Raw genomic sequence first — 15,827 nt, 5'->3', positions numbered from 1 at the left:
CGTTTACCCCATTAGACAACTCTACAAGGTTCTAAACTTCAATACTCTGCATGGAATTCATCTCATCCTTCATGGCATCATACCATAAATTTGACTCTTTATAACTCATAGCTTGATCAAAAGTTTTAGGATCATTTTCAGCTCGAATATTATAGTCAGGTTCTTGCAAATATACAATATAATATCTAGGAATAGTTGATTTTCTTACTATAGTTTACCTCATTAATGTTGCATCAACATTTTCTTATGGATCATGTTGTTCAACTGATTGTTCATCATTTTCAGGAATTTGATGATCCACTTGATCTACGAAATTATCGATAATAAGTTTTGGAATGCCAGTCATTTGTTGTTCATCATCCCTTTAAACTTGAGGGGTACGAATTACAACCAATCTTCTACTTGATGTGGAAGGTTGAGACTCTATATGATCAATTTCAGAACCTAAGTCCCTTAATTGATCACTCCCACTGATCAAGTCATTTTCAAGAAACTTGGCATTTCTTGACTCCACAATCCTAATAATAAGATATGGATAGTAAAACCTATAACCTGTAGACCTTTCAACATGTCCAATGAAATACTCACTAATAGTCATCAAGTCGAGTTTCTTCTCTTGTGGATTATATATTCTCACATCATACGGACAACCCTAAATTCATATATGTTTCAAACTCGGTTTCCAACCTTTAAACAACTTAAAAGGTATCTTTAAGACAACCTTGGTTGGAACACGATTTAATATATACATTGTCGTCTTTAGTGTTTTAGCTCACAAAGATTTAGGAAGATTGGAGTTACTGAGCATACTCTGTATCATGTCCAATAATGTCTGGTTCATTCTTTCTGTTGCACCATTCTAATTTGGAGAATCAGGCATAGTGTACTACGCAACAATCTCATGTTCTTAAAGAAACTTTGCAAAAGGACCAGGTGTTTGTACCTTCTCAATATATCTGTTATAATATTCTCAACCTTTATCTGATCTCACTATTTTTATTTGTTTGCCATATTGGTTCTCAACTTCAGCCTTAAAGACTTTGAAGGCATACAATGCCTCATTTTTGTTATGAAATAAATAAACATTCATATATCGTGAATAATCATCTATAAGAGTTATAGAATATTTCAGACCACCTGTATCCATATCTGGACAACAAATATTAGTATGAATTATTTCTAATATGCTTGAACTCTTATTAGCACTTTTCTTAGACATGTTGGTTAGTTTACCCTTAATGCAGTTCACACATGTCTTAAAGTCAATAAAGTCTAGAGTATTGAGTACTCCATCTTTCACTAACATTTTAATCCTCTCAATGGAGATATATCCTAATCTTTGGTGTCATCATATAGAGGAATTCTCATTAATATTATGCATTTTAATACCAATTTAAACATCCATTGAACTATAAGTGACATAATTTTGTAAACAATGAAGATAAAGATCATCAGACAAGATATAATTCCCAACACATTTAGAATTATAAAATAACTCAAACAATTTGTCTTTAAAATTAAAGGAATATCCAAAAGGTACTAGTTTGGAAACACAAATCAAGTTTCAAGAAATACTTGGCACATAAAAAATTCTTTCTAATTTCAAAATAAAACCACTACTTAAAGTTAAACTGCAAATTCCAATAGCCTCCACAGGAGCCTAGCTTATTGTCTAATAAAATATTTCGCTCACTTCCCATTGGTTTCCTTAGGTTTTGCATATCCTGTAGAGAATCTGCAGTATGGATTGTAGATCCAGAATCAATCAACCAGGTGTTAATATTAACACTAGCCATATTAGATTCATAACATACTAAAGATATTGATTTACCTTTTTTCTCAAGCCGTTTTTGAAATCTGGGGCGATTTTTCTTCATGTGTCCTTACTTCTTATAGAAGAAACACTTCATCACCTTCTTAATATCATCTTGAGGTGGTATTTTACCATTCCCCTTTTGATTAGCTTGAGACTTAGTTGCTTTGTTCTTCCCACAAGCAGATGTCAACAATGCACTCTCACCCATCTCCATAACAAGTATTTCTTCTTCTTGAACATACATGGTCATTAATTCATTGATATATCATTTGTCCTTACATGTGTTGTATGAAATCTTAAACGACCCATATTCTGGTGGAAGGGTGTTCAGAATGAAGTGCATCATGAAGGACTCAAACATATCAATCCAGTTTCTTAAGTTGAGCTGAAATATTTCGCATTTGTATTATGCACTCACGTACACCTTTCACACTAGTGAGCTGGAGAAAGGAGAACTTCATGATCAGGATGTTTGTTAAAGCCTTATCTAAAGTGATGAACTGGTCATCAATAACCTTAAGCAAGTTTCGAACCTTTTCATGCTGATTCACAGAACCATGTATCTCAGTCGAGATTTTGGTCTTAATGAACATCACACTGAGCCAATTAGATTGCTCCCACCGCTCATATAGCGCAACAACTGGACTACTTTCATTAGTGATTGTAGGTGGTTCATCTTTCCTTATAACATAGTCTATGTCCTTCCACCCTAATTGCAAAAGAATTCTCTCCTTTCATATCTTATAGTTATCTCATTTGAGTTTGGAAACATCACATTGAATATCTGAAAAACTAATAGTTTGAGAAGCTGCAAAAATCCAAAGGCTTATGTCAAAATTTGAGACATATTAAGCTTAACTGTACGTTTTATCAATGTAATCATACTAGAAAATTGAATCTTGTGACATAAAAATTGCTTATATGCTAAATTTTTAATTCAATAACATACAATTAAACTTTATGATAGAATAATCAAATTACATACCCAAATTCATGCTTTATGGGTACAACATGAAAATAATTTGATTTTCAATCGCAAATATTTACTTTATAATAAAACTGACAAATTATGCATACCTCATAATCCCTATAGGTAAACCATGAAAAATAATATGACATTTTATCCTAATTAATTATACTCATGTGCATAGAATAAACTTTTCTATAATATATTTATGTATAAAATAAATCAAAATTACACAAATTACAAAAGTAAATAGAAATGCATAAGAATATAAGATACGAAAAAACAAATAAAGATCAAAGAACCTTAAATGGCCTAGTGGCTCATGTGAACATCCAGCAGGTCAAATCCGACCCATATACAAACTCGATTGGTTCTCACTCATTTGTGCACCTTTTTACACGATTCAAAAGCAAAAAAAAAAAAAAACAAGAAAATCAACCAAAATAAAGATTTTTAATCTTATTTTTAACAAACAAAGCTCTAAACACCAAAAACAAAATTAGATCGAAAAAATACCAAAAATAAAAAATGGACAAGATTGAGACAACTGCGGCTTTGATACCAAATGTAAGACTAAAATATCATACATGTGATGTTACAAACTACAAAAACGAAACACGGGTCATTAACAAATGCGGAAAACAAAATCAAAATATACCTACAATCATTGCCATGAAAGAGATGTTTTGTTTTGGTTCTTCCAAGCTCTCACTCTCTTTGTAGATGGTGTATCAAACGAAAATGAAAGATTTGAGGTCAGGGACCATACACATGTGCTATGTATAGGCATTCTACCATCAAAAATACATTTAGTAGTTATTACCACCAATTAGTAGTCATTACCACCTATTAGTAGTCATTCAATATTTGGCTTTTCAATTCAAAAGCTGATAAAGCACTTGACCTTCTAAAACGTACAAACCAATTTTAACAAAATTATTACAAATAATACTCAAGCAACTTTATCTTGTACCTAGGATCTAAAATAGTTGCAACTCCCTTCACATTATGAATCACACCCAATATTTATCAAACTTGATCATCATATTTTTTGACATTTGTTGAATCATTGGATAAAGAAAGGTAATCTGTTGTTTGATTGCCAACTTAATCTCACATATATTTGGAAAATACAAATTAACAGTTAGATGTTTAGTAGAAGAAAATAATTCAATGATAGTATTTGAACAACTTCAATCTCCCACACACATCCTTTGCAAAATGCAATTGTAAAGTACTTGGCAAACAAGTATATTAAGACTCTTGTTGCTTTAATCGACAAAATACATCATCATATCCTATGACAATTTCAAGCATTTTCTAAGTTGAGTTCTACCTAATTGGACATCTAAGGCCAAATTCTTAGTGTAAGGGACTCTCAACTATTTAGTTCTTTCCTCAAACTTTTCCTTTCTCTTAGGTGTTGATATCCAATATGTCACACTATCATGAATCTTTTCTACACCTTCTTTCACCACTTCCAACCCATCTTTTACTATCAAATTAAGTATGTGTGCATAACAATGCGTGTAAAGTAAAGACTCATCCTTAACCAACCTACCTAAGTGCAATTTATCATTAATTTTATCAATCATAACATCATTCATGGTACAATTATCTAGGGTGATAGTGGACAGTTTTGTTGTCAATATTCCAATCCATCAAACAGTCAATCAATACGTTGCAAAGTCTATCACTTGCATGAGTAAGAACATAAATGAACCTAACATTAAAATAGAGATATAATATAAAAAAAAACAGCAAAAAAAAAGAGACATAATATAATCATATTCAATCATTCTATAAAATAAAAGGCCTAATAATATAAAAACTTCAAAGCATTTTATTACCTAAAAATCTAACTTTGTAAGTTCCAACAGCCATCAACGTAATCAGTTGTAATAGCCATATACCCCCTCTTTTGATTGGTTGAAGTCCATATGTATGATAGGTCACTCTTCCATCAAGACTATCCAACAACTTCAAAGATGTTGCTTGTTCATTCTCATAGTTTTTCATTATCTCCTTCTTAATAATGTTTCTAGCAGGAACCTGAAACACAGGTTGGAGGGCAACAGATTATCTCCTAAAGCCAAAGTGATTCACAATTGATAGTGGATAATCATGGATAATAATTGCTTTTGCTTGCTCTCCCCTTGCACATTCTGCATCATAAGTTCCCACACCCAACTCTTGCTTTCCTTGTACGACCTTAGGTGTAAGAAATGTTGGGCCCTTCATCCCTCTCAAAAGAATCTTATACTGAACACGAATTTCATTATGCTGCCACAAATGTTTGGTTCCATTTTTTTATTTTCCACCCAGAAGTTTCTTACAATACTTGCTTTTAGCCTTGTCCACACCATTGACTTTAATCTTCTTAAAATACTCCCAAATCTTACTTTTCAACCTACATATTCCTCCTTGTGCTTCCACATTGTTAACTTAATCTTCATGGGGTGAAGGAGTAGGATCAACATTAATAAGTGAAGGATAAGGAGTAGGATCAGCTTGAATAGGTGAAGGAGTCTAATCAATTAGTGAAAGAGTCTGATTGTTTGGTGAAGGTGAAGGAGTCTGATTTTTTGGTGAAGGTGAAAAAGTTTGATCAATTGGTGAAGGAATAAGACAAATTCCTTCTAGTGAAAAACTAATATCTCATTACTTTCCAAAAAAAGAAAAAGAAATCAAACACTAATGTCATAAAAAGATTTTCCAAATAGCAAGTAGTATGATAAATTCTAAAAGTACTAAACATGATGAAAGCATATGATTCTATCATTAATATTAGCAAATAGATGAAATATAGTGCACCATGCAACGTGTGTAAAACCAATAATGCATGAAACATACATGTTAGAGAAATAAATTATGAAAGGCAATAAATAACTATGAATTAACAATAAAATGAATATCTAATTATTTTTTCTATAATATGTTTTTTAGATTAGAATAGGATAAAAAAAACACAAGCAACTGCAACAAGGAAACAAAAAGTTTTTTAAATAATTTCCACTAAAACTTAAATACAGACGGTATTTAACTAAAAAACTACTAGTATTTTATTTCACTTACTAAAAATTTCAAAAATTAAGCATACACATTGAGCTTTGCTACATATATAAAAATTACAAGATTTTAGGAGGTGCTCTGAAATTTATCATACATATTTTAGAGGTAAAACTACAGTAAATTCAGCAGACACATTTCAAAAATTAAGCAATAACATTGAGCTTTGATGCATATTTATAAACTACAAGATTTAAAGAGTTGCTCTAAAATTTAGCATACACATTTCAGATACAAAATCACAGTGTGTCAGTAACTATGTATAGTGACAAACAAAGTCAACTAATTTCATGCCAGAGTAGACATGGCAAAACATGGTTCCAAGAAGATAACAAATTATGAAATAGCCCAATTCAGAAGATAACAAGGACTATAAGCATTGGAGCTCACAATAGTGAAGGAGCAATTTCAACCATTAAATCTAGTCCTCTAAAACTACAATTTCATGAAAACAAGTCTGCTCATGTTCCAACATTAGAAAACATCTTACTAATAAGCCATGGTTGTTGCTCACTCTATTAGATATAGGGGTGGGAACTAGGCCATGCCAGGCTTTAACAGGCCTGAGCCTAGCCTACGATTAATTTTTGAGGCCTGAGCCTAGCCTATAGCCTATCAAAGGCTTTTATTTTGGCTCGGCCTGGCCTTTTTAAAAGCTTAGCCTGACCTGGTAGCCTATTTAAAAGCCTTCTTCACATTAAATCTTTAATATTCCTAGTTGTTTTTACCTATAAAAAAATAACAAGATGAAAGAAAAAATGGCAAGGTTTTGAAGTTTTACCTTTATCAAAGCTTGAAGTGAAAAGGATGCGATTCTTGTTTGCTCTGTAGTTTTTGTTTGTTGTGTTCTCTATTTTACTTCAACAGAGAGAAACGTAATAGGAAAAGGAAACGTTAAAAGGAATAGGAAAAGGAAACGTTATAAGGAAATGAGAGAAAATTAGAGCATTACCTCGGGGGACTACACAGAATGTTAATTACCTCTATCAAAAAGCTTGAAGTGAAAAGGACATGATTTTTGTTTGCTTAGGAACGTAATAGGAAAGTTAAAAAAAACAAAAAGGAAACCTGATAGAAAAAGGATATGATTTTTGTATAGGAACGTAATAGGATATGATTTTTGTATAGGAATGTAATAGGATATGATAGAATATGATTTTTATTTGCTCTAGAATACAGGAACATAATAAAAGAAAAAGGAAACCTAATAGGAATAGAAAAAGGATCCGTTAACAGAATTAGGAAAACTAATAAAAATAATGAGAAATATAAAGGAACACATGACTCATACCTTGTAATTAAAGTTTTACTTAATTATAGGAATGGGATCTGCTAGTTTTAAAAAAATAATATTAATTGTACCCAAAAAATAATATATATGTCGGCCTATCAGGTTTATAAGGCTTTTTAATAAGCCTAAGCCTGGTCTATTTAATTTAATAGGCTTTTAAAAAAGCCTAAGCCTAGCCTTTAAATTAAATAGGCCAGGCTTTGTGTAGGCCAGGTCGTAGGCCCCTGTAGGCCGGCCTAGCCTATTCTCACCCCTAATTAGATATTAATTTTATTGTTAATTCATAGTAATTTATTACTTTTCACAATTTATTTTTGGGCTTAGCGCAACATGCAAGCTCAGCGAGTTGGCCACGTGCGCTTTGCCCACACTTGCACGCTAAGCCCAACTAACGTAATTAGAATTCTAGAGATATCATTAGGCTTAGTGCACCTGTCTGGCTTAGTGACACTTGCAAGTGAAATTTTTCCTGCAAAATTCGCTTAGTGACCAATGCACGCTTAGCAAGAATGTGTGGCTCGCTTAGCCTACACCTGTGCACTTAGCCCAAACAGAGATATTACAAAACATTGCTTCATCGTTAATTCATAAAACAACAAAACAATAGGCCGAAAATTTATAAACCATTGCTCAGATATGACAAGTATGATCGGTTTCAATTAGATTATTGATCAATTGTCTTTATTGCTTCAATTTAACAGAAGCCAAAAACATCAATTGTGAGAAAAGGTTTGGACATCAATTGTGAGAAAAGGTTTGGACATCAAAACCATGCAATTCCAAATATGGTGAATCATTTTAGAATTAATGGGAACAAATCAAATATAGAAAAAAGAACAAAACAAAACAAAAGCAACATAGGGAAAATCAGCATTTTCAGAAGAAAAAATAATAAAAGATCCAAAGTCTAACGCAATATCCGTTCTGCTATGCGATCGTTATATAATAGTTATCAAATAAAAATGTCATGATCATGTAAGAATGGGACCCCAAAATTCATCTTGCATTACCAAAGGGGTATGTATGGGTATCGTCATGTAGATCCAAAAATTGAAAACCAAAGGAAATCCTTCCCGTAAATCTACTTTTCTTTCTACGAAAATTAAAAGAAAAAAAATAGATAGATCTAAAACCTACACTCAGGAAGATACTAACAATACTAAAAAGTAGCACTTTTCAGAGCAGAAAAACTACCAAAATTCAATACAAAATAAGAATGTAAGACAAAGAGAAAAGGAAAGAAAAAGGGAAATACCTCAAGATGCTTCGATTGAGAGAATGTGAGACTTCAACCTCAACGTCAACGAAGATAACTAAGAACGGCAAGCTTTGACGTTCATTGAAAGAGAGGACTTCGTCGCGCCAGTGACGGAAGGGAGGAGAGAGGATTGAGGACAATCATTTTAGGCACGATGTAAAGAGTGAGAGAGGTAGAAAGCGTATTACTACAAGTGAGGAGGCGCAACGCAAAGAGTTTTAGGTTTTAGGAATTAGGTTTCATGTCATCCTATATTACGATTTACTTTTTTTTATGTTATTTCTTAAGTGACGGGGTAGGTTTGGGGTTGGCGTTGGAACGGATATCAGTAATCTCATACTCGCCCTTGCTTTTGGTTATCTGGGAAAAAACTTATTTGCAACTGCCTCATGATGCAATTAACAGAAGCAGGGTCATAGAATTGTACATGGTTTATATAGATTATGGATAATGAAAACTAACATTATCTTGCAATATGAACATATATGGTATTGAAGATTGCTTAATCCAATATCCTTATCCATTCAAAATTCCTATAATTCTATCTTATATTTTCCTTGTTGGAGTGTGTCCAAAAGTTTTTTGACATTTAAGTAGTTAATTAATCTCTTTGGTGATAATATGTCCATCTATAATAAATTAAAATCAAACTCTATACATTATGCATGTATAGATTTGTTAATCCTAGCTAGCAAAGGTAAAAATGAGGAAATATACTAGTTTCTATAGTCTAGAACTTGTTAATTACACTTACCGAAAAATGAGACTATAATTTCTATTATAATTAATCAAATATAATGTCAGATTCCTCCAGACTGGATAAGTTGCTTTATTCCAAAAAAATCTGTTCACTACTAAAAAAGGAATTTTTTACGACACACATTCTAAGACGGTTATGTAAAATCGCCTTAGAATGTCACATATGGCAATTTTGTAAATAATAAAAATTATATGACAGCGGTTTTATGAAAACCGACCTAGAAATTAAATATTCAAAAGCGGTTTTATTGGAAAACCGTCTTTGAAATTTGCGTAATTTCTTTGACGCTTAGCATTCCACTTTTGTGCGCCCTATATCCAGAAGCTTCCGTAGACTCTTCCTCTCCCTCACCCTCAACCTCCCCCTCCTTACCACCTCCCTCCACACCGATGCCGCCAAGTCCTCCTTCCTCCGTAACCCCTTTGTCTCCTCCGGCTTCCTCCTTCCTCCGTGTCGCAGTCCTTCCACGATGACACTCTGGTGCTCTTCCTCATTACCAACCAGCTCTGCAAGGACCTCTCCTCCACCAACGACTTTGAGGTAAGCCTCACCCTCGATTTTTTCTCGTGGATCGCTACTTTCGACCTCGCTCGTGATTTGACCCTAGAGGTTTTCAAATTGCTCTCCACCGCTAGGGTTTTCGTTATGAAGAGGGCAATCGCCGTTGTTTTGAGAGTTTTCGATAAGTACCCCGACGCGGTTAGAGTTTGCTTCAAGCATTTAGATGACTACAAGGCTTACAAGGAGGCCAAATTGGCTCAGATGAAGCTTCTCAATTATGCCTCTTGTTCTCCGGTGGACCAAAATGTCCCTGTGGCTGAACCTGAATTCAATCGCGGTGGTGAAGAGGTGGCTGAGGCTGAACCTGAATTGAACGTCGATGAACGTGTAGAGCCTAAGAACCCTAGATGGGCTGTTTATGGGAGGGGTTTGGAAGAGAATACTAGACTTGGCAGCTGTTACTTCAGTAAGTTTTATGTGTCAGAGGAACAATGACTCATATTTTACCATTGTTATATTCTTATTGTTATTGGAAAAGAAAAACTCCCTAGTTCACCTTCATGGTTAAGTTCTTGTGATTTTTTGCTCGACCAATGTTGTTGTTGTTTAGTAATCCCATATTCCCAGTGAATGTTGATGTTGTCAGTCTTCCTGTAATGATTAATTAGGCCATAGAAACCTTGCTGCATTTTGTGTGTGTGTGTGTGAGAGAGAGAGAGAGAATGATGATAAAGGTATAGGGAGGGAAAAAGGTTCTGATTCACTTAGTCTTTGGTGAATACTTTCAATACTTTTTTTAATGGTCAATACTGCTATTATTTTCAGGATAAATGGCTTCCTCAGCACACTCTTGCTGCATGTGGAGAATTTTACCTTTTAGATTATCTGTTGAAGCACAATGTTGATATCAATGTTTTGAAAAATGAAGAGTCAGGGCCATTGAAGGAATCCACATCCTTGATTGAGCACCGTAAGCAGCATGGATTATATTATCTTCCTTCGGAGAAGAGTGAGATTGTTTCAGATGAGTATCCTCCTGCAAATGATCCAAAGTCTAACAATAATATAAAGTTTTACTTCGATGACCTTTATCAAGTTTTGTAGTAAAATTATCACACATTAATATTATCGAGATGAGACTCTAATTCTAACAAGTGAACATTTAAATTTGGTTCTTCGATTTATTTCTGAGTTATTTAATTTATGTGTTAATTATGATTAAATTGGATTAACATGTAGTTTATTTTTGTTTTTGTTGATTTGATTGGTTTGTTGGTGTGAACTATTTATGTGTTCACTATTGCTTCTTACTCTTCATTATTTTCTTCTTTCTACACCGAAAATTTATCTGGTGGTTAAGTACCAGCATCTTCTGCTTTGCACGCTTTTAATTGGAAACTCCTTAGCCATGGAGGTCTTGTTATTTTCTCATCCCTTCTTCAATTATTTCATTACTTTTATTTGACTGTGCTTGATTTTAATGTTTCTAATTTAGGATCTTCCCATTTTTCTTGATTCGCTGGTGCATCCCGCTGCGGCAATCTTGATTTTGGTCATACTCATCTTCATGTTTGGAGAGGTAACTTATTTGTTTATAAGCTTGATCAATGAAGCTAATTGAATTTATTTTTTTTAAGGTTCCTTGTTCCCTGATTGATGCAGATATTGCCGCAAGCAATTTGTACAAGATATGGATTGACGGTTGGAGCAACGCTGGCTCCACTTGTTTGTGTTCTTCTTATAGTTTTCTTCCTTTTTTCTTATCCAATCAGAAAGGTATGCTTATAATGTTGATATGTATGATTACTATCAACAAGGGTATGTTTAACGAAAGTGGTTAGTCTTCCTCAACGTAACAAATCAAGGTTTGAATAATTGCAAGAGGTGTCCATGTTTCCTGTTTGACAATAGTGTCTCAGATAGGATTGCCTTAAAAAAAGGATATGTGTGAAAACAAACAAACAAAAATGTATGATAGCTATGTGTAACAAGATACCTGATGGAGATTGTAAATTTTCAGGTTCTTGATTGGATGTTGGGCAAAGGACATGCTGCCCTTTTGAAGACGGCAGAGCTCAAGACTTTTGTGAATTTTCATGGAAATGAGGTATGAACTATTGAATTTTGGAAGTCCAAGTTTTAGAGGATTAATAAAACTATTGCCTTTATATTCATTTGAATGCTTTAAGATGTGCTTCTGTAATATTTTGATGTAGGTTTTATTACTTGTGTTCCAATTCTTTCAATATGACTCTGGTTTGTGCTCTGATGTAACATTTAGGCTATACGATTGTTCTATTTTCTAGGCTGGTAAAGGAGGAGATATAACTCACGAAGAGACAACCATTATAACCGGTGCACTTGAATTGACAGAAAAAACTGCAAAAGATGCCATGACTCCTATATCAAAGGCATTTCCCTTGATCTGGAAGCAACTCTAAATTTGTGGGTTTGTGAATTATTTATTGTTTTGTCCACTATTCTTATGTCTTCTTTTTTTCTAACCGTGTCCTTTGTGTCTGTGCTGAAGGGAGACACTGAATTCAATAATGACAATTGGTCGTAGTAGAGTTCCAGTTTATGCAGGAGAAAAAACCAATATTATTGGAATTCTTCTGGTAATCTTTCTTCCATTTCAGATTTTGTAAATAGATGCACAGGATTGTAGATTGCTTGTCTCAATGATAATGTCAGTTATTAAAGTTCTGTTATAATTTTTGCTTATTATATTGGATGACTTGATATTGTGGTGAAAATTATTACGTCAAGTTTCAAATTTATTTATCTTCTTTTTAAGTTGGTGTGTTCAGCTACACCAAATTGAAACCAATAACATATTATTATTTAGTCCTTCATCCAACCTTCCCTTGTTGAAGAATCTCATTTATTCTCAACATCAATTTACTCTAGAGACTACTCTTTAATTAGAGATATAAAGCTTGAGCTTGTTATTAATTTGACCACCTAAGATCAATTTCGACTTAAGCATATATATAATAGCAATAAAATAATATAAAAAAGTTATATCCTCAAATTATTTTATAAATAAATTAAATTGGACACCTACTGTAATTATTGAAATGATACTAACATTACTCTTTTTAAAATTAGGTAAATTAATTAATGTAGTTTGTGGCATTAAATTTGTCAATAATATATTGTTACTGGCCCACTGCAGGGTAGTGAAAATACAACTCCAGGACTATTTTTGATGCCATATAGCTTTTGCATGACATATATCTTTCAGGAACCATGTCATCCAGGTTCCACTCTCCCATTCTCAAATTCTAAATTATATATTGTCTCTCTGCAACTTTTTATATATATTTCGATCTCAATGTATGTATCTATTTGATGGCAATGAAATCCTTTGATTTTTCATAGGTAGTAATAAAGGTATATAAGAAAATAGTCTTTTATTATAAGCTGAGAGGGACCTGTACAGTACTAGTGAGTCAAAAGGTGCGCTAAGGGTGGTTGGATAGCGCTAGTGAGTTAAAATAGTCTTTTATTATATTTTCCTTTATTTACTTGTTTCTTTTAAGTCTGACTCCTGACTTTGTTGGAGTCCAATTTAATATATATTTTTCTTGACTATGTTATTTAATCTGCCAGACACACTCGCACTCGAGGCATGTTTGCTCTAGAAAAAAAAAATGCTATGCCGTTAAATTTTATTTGGTCTCAATATACATTCACGTTAACTATTCTTTGGTTTAACTTTATATTAAACTTTTTTTTTAGGTCTCAATGTACAATGCATATCATGTCTTTACTCTTTTAAAATTGTTTATTTTTTAGGTGTTTTAAATAAATAAGAGTATACTATTTTCTTTAGTTACTAAAAGTTTTAGTAATTTCTTTTTTACTTCCTGAAATTTTTTTGACTAATTTTAGTCTCTTAAATAGTTAACTAGTAAAAACAATTAAAATAAATTTAAATAGTTAACTAGTAAAAAAAAATTAGGTTAGTATATTTTATGATATAATTGTAATTTTTTTATAAAATTATGTAGTTATTGTAATTTTTCAAAGTTAACAATAATTTTTTTTTAAAATCAAACAATCATAATTTATTTAAGAAATTTTTAAAAGTTGGTTAAATGCAAGACTCTAACAAAATATTTCATTTTTTTTTACTAAGAGTTGGTTAAATCCGATGGTTTTACCGTTAATCAAACAAGTGGATCATAACACCAACTTATCACACCAAGTTATATTTATAGGAAATCAAAACTTTGTGGCCACAGTACATAACATGTTGACTTTTACTTCTTGCACCTTCATTTTTACTTCCTGCACCTCTAGCTAAGTGCCAAAATTTAAATAGTCCACATACTTCTGTCTCACACACTACTCCTATACCAAACAAATAAATAGCTGCCAAAAGGCATAACTTCTCTTATCACACACTACTCCTATATCAAACAAAAGGCAATAGTTGCCAAAGGATCAGTTTCTAGCTAGAATTGCCCATTTGTTTTGGCAGTATTTCTTTCTTATCTATATTGAAAGAGAGAATTATTGGAGAAATTGTGTTATGCTTTTGGCTTGTCACTTATATTCTTGATTCATATAGCAATATATCATTGTTGGTTCCCATTTCATTTGATGGAAGATTGCAATATTTTGACAAATTAATGGATACATGGAACAATTTTATTTATGAATTATTATTGAATAATTAAAATTTTGTCATTAGCACGTGAATTTGCTTGAAAATGTGATACCAATTTTCATCTTTCATTGGATTTGTTTCCAAATTATGACCTGGTATAATACTTTGATATATACTAAATTGTTGAAGTATCAAATTGAACATCTCCCTTGATATTCTTTTCAGGTTGATATGATTGTAGTTACTGATGGGAGCAGAAAGCTTGGGACTTGGTATGGTTGTTGGGAAGCTTGATCTATATGTTGCTGCTGCAGGGATAAATCCTCAAAGGGTACACACTTGTAAATGATGATGATGGTACTTTTATAATTGTTGAAATTGATTTTATAATTGTTCAAAATGATGTATTTTAGGTTGCCATATGAACATTAATGTACATGGAGACCAACCAAAAATATAGACAAAAAAAGTATATTTGACATATTACGACGGTTATTTAACAATCATCGTAGAAAAGCAACACATACAAAGATGGTCATTGAATAATTGTCTTAATATACATGATTTACTAAGGCGGTTATAAAATAACCGTCGTAGATACCCATTTAATGAGAAGACTTACTAAGACGGTTTCTGTAATGACCGTCTTAGTATACCTAATAAAATATTACCTTTTTAAGACGGATATTTGAATAACCGTCGTAAAAAATTCAACAGACAAAGACGGTTGCCCAAATCATCGTAAAAAAAATTCTTTTTATGACGCCCGTTTATATGACGGTTCAAAACCATCGTAAAATAAGCGATTTAACCGACGTAAAATGCAATAATTCTAGTAGTGGTTACTTGAGCCATCCAGGTGCCTTCATAAAGGTCATTGCAAAATTAATTTATGGCAAGCAAATAAAGATAAAGAGTTTGATAAATAGAATTAGATAAAAAGAAAAGAAAAAGATATCATTATATCAATCATGTATAGCACCATCAATAATTTGCCACATATAGTTTATTACTATTAGGTAACAGCATTGGAAACCTCGTGAACATTTTGGTACTAATTTATTTTTGGGTTTTGAAAATAAAAGCAAGCAAAAATTTCTTCAAGGGTATAATATATTGTCAAGGAATAGTAGAATTTAACCCGTTTGTTGTTCTCTTTAATCTTTAACACTAACATAGCCAGTTATTTCAACTAACTAGTCAATGGTTTCATTAAAAAGGAAAAAAGAAGAATGGTCTAGAGATCCAAATCAAATATTTGGATCCTCCAATCTTAACAAACATCCATGCAACCATTAGCTCATCATACACAACTACAGACAAGTTTGAATCTCACTGATATAACCAATACAAGGATACCAACTAAAATTATGGTTTATAAAATCAAGAAACGGAACAAATGATGAATGAACGAAGGATACAACTTACCTAATTTGCTCTTACTCTCACCACCTAGTTACCAACTCATAGACAAAATATTTCATAAGAATGAGAATTTCTTTCCAAAGATAGAGGGCAAAATTTGCATACCTAGCCACCATTGTTCC

The 15,827-nt window shown here is 32.6% G+C and overlaps 1 pseudogene; it reads left to right on the top strand.

Moving 5' to 3' along the window:
• Window positions 1–9,441: 9,441 nt before the first annotated feature.
• LOC114392701 lies at window positions 9,442–14,763 on the top strand (annotated as a pseudogene).
• Window positions 14,764–15,827: the final 1,064 nt, after the last annotated feature.

Source organism: Glycine soja, chromosome 17 (genome assembly GCF_004193775.1).
Source record: "Glycine soja cultivar W05 chromosome 17, ASM419377v2, whole genome shotgun sequence".
NCBI classification, from domain to species: Eukaryota; Viridiplantae; Streptophyta; class Magnoliopsida; order Fabales; family Fabaceae; genus Glycine; species Glycine soja.
Note: the sequence above shows the minus strand (reverse complement) of the source record. Positions and strands in the feature narration are given on the sequence as shown.